Consider the following 3,341-nt stretch of genomic DNA (forward strand, 5'->3'; position numbering starts at 1 on the left):
TATATACATACTTTAGTAATCTTTGCAGACACGATCCACTTGGAGCTGGAAAGAAAGTGGCAGTATGAAACTGGCACGGCTAAAAGGGCCCGATTCACCCAGGGGTGCCCAGCTACGCTTGTATGCCTAAGCGATTTCTGCGGGCATAGAGAGTATTTGCACGCACACACACACACACACACACACACACCCTCCCATTAGACCCAGACACCGCCGCTGCTTCCAAGGAAAGCGATTAAATTCCGCCCTGCCGGTGGCTCCCTCCCTACCCCACCCCGAGCCGGCCTCCTCTAATAACTGGGAAGATGAAAAGCACCTTTTCAGCCCTTTTTGCCTCTGTTTGGAGGTAAATCCCATTTGTGTCTCTGGAAACCCCTTCGAATCCAATCCTAAAGCACCCATTTGGAATTATGTCCGGACAGGAGAAACAGGCCTGGGTGATGTCAGCGGAATTTTAACTCGCAACTAATTATGCTTAAAATGGCAAGTCGAAAATCCCTTCTTGGATGAGATCTACTTTAAGACTAATATACTGCACCGCCTCGGGTCATTTCGAACAAGATCCAGCCAAAGACAAGCACTTGTTTTTAAATGGGAGAGGGAGAAAGGCGTGCTTTCCATTCCAACTTTCAGGAATTGACAGAGAAATCCCTATACCAATCTACTGTATTCAGAAGGAAACCCTGTTGAGTTCCCCGGGACTTACTCCTGGGTGAGGGGGGGGGAGTAGTAGGACTGCAGCCTAAAAGTGCTTAGTACTGTCTGGATCGGGCCCTACTGGTTTCAAAGGAACTCCTCCGACCCCCCTCAGGATTTCGGTGTCATTGCTCGAACTTTGCGTAGTCCTGCCCCAACCAACTACAATTATTCGGAAATTCAACCCCAGTTTATAAATCTATTTTACTCACCCTGAATGAGGCCAGTTCAAATCACCGCAGGGAAAGTTAGCGGCGCACTGGAAACTGTGGGACTGCAAGTGCACACTGGATTCCTCAAAAGACTGAACTCAGTTTTACTAGGAAACCAAAGGCACTTTCCCGGGTCAGTTATCTGTTTAGGGTTGCAGCAGCCACGTGCTTAGCTTCGGTAACGACGCCAAGCCCATCGCCACCGTACTCCTCGCTCTCACTCGCGCGCTTTGTCCCGAATACACGGGTTCGAATGTTCACACGTGCACAAGTATCCCGCGATTTGCTGAGGCGTGGCATGACTCTCTGCCGGATGGGAAGAGGTGTGAACTGCGGTAAGGGCCGCGTGGGAAGAGTCACGGAAGCCACGGAACCGCGACTCTGCCACCACTCCCACGTGCGAGCGTGGCGCAGATGACCCAGGGGCGCGCGTGCACGCGTCCCCACCAGTCCCTGAGTCCCGTGGATTTCCATGGAGCTTGTTTCCCACCTGGGTAAGAATCCTGCACAAATGCCCCCCCCCCAGCTCCATTTCTCAACAACACGCGACTTGCGCCAGCCAGTGGCGCAATAGGTCATTGCAGAGGGTTGGACTCGATGGCCCCTAAGGTCCCTTCCAACACTATGATTCTATGAGTTCAATTGCCCACCCAGGGACGGAGTGGTCTTCCATTCGAGCTGGACGTGAGGAGCGGAGGGGGCCGTGAGTTGCCCTCACTCGGCCCATCTGCTTTCAATCTCCCTAGGCCACGGCAGACAATGCAGGAGGGAGGCCCGGGAGCTCGCCTGGCCCCTGGTAATTGAGGAGCCGGAGCCCAGCTGCAGCCCCGGGCTCCCTAACACGGGCTTCCTAGCCAGGGCTTAGGGACGGCTCCTTCTCCCCGCCAACCCTCCTCCACCTCCCACCCTCGGCAGGGGCTTCTGGCCCCAGGCTAAGCCCAGGGCGAAAAGAACAGCTCGACCTGGCTGCTGGACGCCAGCCAGACGCCCGCCTGGCTTGGCGCAGCGGTCCTTAAGCTGCCTTTGCCGGAGAGAAGGAGAGCCTATGCTAATAGAGAAGAGGCTGGATGGAGAATGAAGAAGGCTGGCTTCTCTCCCTCCCCGCCCCCCCCCACCACACCTTTGGCACACAGCACATGGAGAGATGCTCACTTTCTCCAAAGTGGTCCTTTGAAAGGAAAAAAATGGGAGTCCCAGTTGCCAGTCTTGGGTTCAAGTTCCACCACTGCCCATTCAAGTCGTGACCCTATGCACACTTGCCAGAGAGTAAGGCTGCATCTGTACTAAAGCCGTTTCATGCCACTTTAAACACTCATTCCCGTCTCATTCCTTGGAACGATAGTTTATTAAGGGTTGTTAAGAGAGCCCTCACAGAGTGGTTCAACAATCAATCCCTCTTTCTCTGGGAACTGTAGCTCTGTGGGAATAGTGGCCTCCTAACACTACTCTCGGCGCCCTTAACAAACCACAGTCCTCAAGTCTCCATGGAGGAAGCCATGACGCTTTAAAGTGGTATCAAAGCGTTTTAAAGATATAGTGCAGATGGGGCCTAAGAGTTACATTGAATTCAGTGGGACTTCCTTCCTCGGGGCTAGACTGGCAGCCAGCAAGTCGCACTTTGGTGGACTACACTAAGGGATCATGTATGAACCAGTGGAGTTCATACATGATCTATTGTCATTCTATACTTCTGATAGGTCACAAAGAGGGCTGCGATCCTATACACACTTACCTGGGAGGGAGGTCCTAAACGGGGCTTACTTCTGAGTTGATACGGACAGGATTCCAGTCTGCGAATCATTTTGTCTGATAATATGTTCTTATATACAAGATCACAGCCAGCTTCCTAAACAGTTGATGTACCCGGAATAATCACCGCTCACACACAAATCTTCATGCCGCCTGTTTAAAAACGAGAACACCCTTTAAACCCCTCTTCAATTCCCGTCCCGCAAAAATTAAGCAGAGTGATTAAGGCGTGTTACGGAACAAGTGGTTGGAGCTAAAGGCCCTGTACTTGCTGTTTGTCCTCTACAGCTGGTACCCAAGGTTTACACAGCCACTGACCGCGTTGCTTCCGGGCACAGCCACAGTTTTGTATTCTGAAAGGAAAGTTGGTAGCAGATTTATTCTTATTCTTTTTCAGCGCAATCTTCATCGATGGCATGGAGAAAAAAGCAGCAGGGCCTGTGAAGAACCCGCCGTGCTGAAGCGAGGCAGAGCTGGATCTGATCAGGGCCTGGATGCGACCCTACATGTATTATGAGAACGGGCGCACACAAAGAAAAGCTCCCCAAGTTTCACGGTTAAAGGACCCACGGGATCCACATGAGTCAAATAAATGAGCAAATAAATGAGCTGGTTCTTACGCGTGTTTCCAAAACGTAATAACCACCAAGAAGAGAGGTCTCCCCCACAGAGAAAGAAGGCCCC

This window comes from Podarcis erhardii, assembly GCF_964252035.2.
Source record: "Podarcis erhardii genome assembly, chromosome: 4".
NCBI lineage: Eukaryota > Metazoa > Chordata > Lepidosauria > Squamata > Lacertidae > Podarcis > Podarcis erhardii.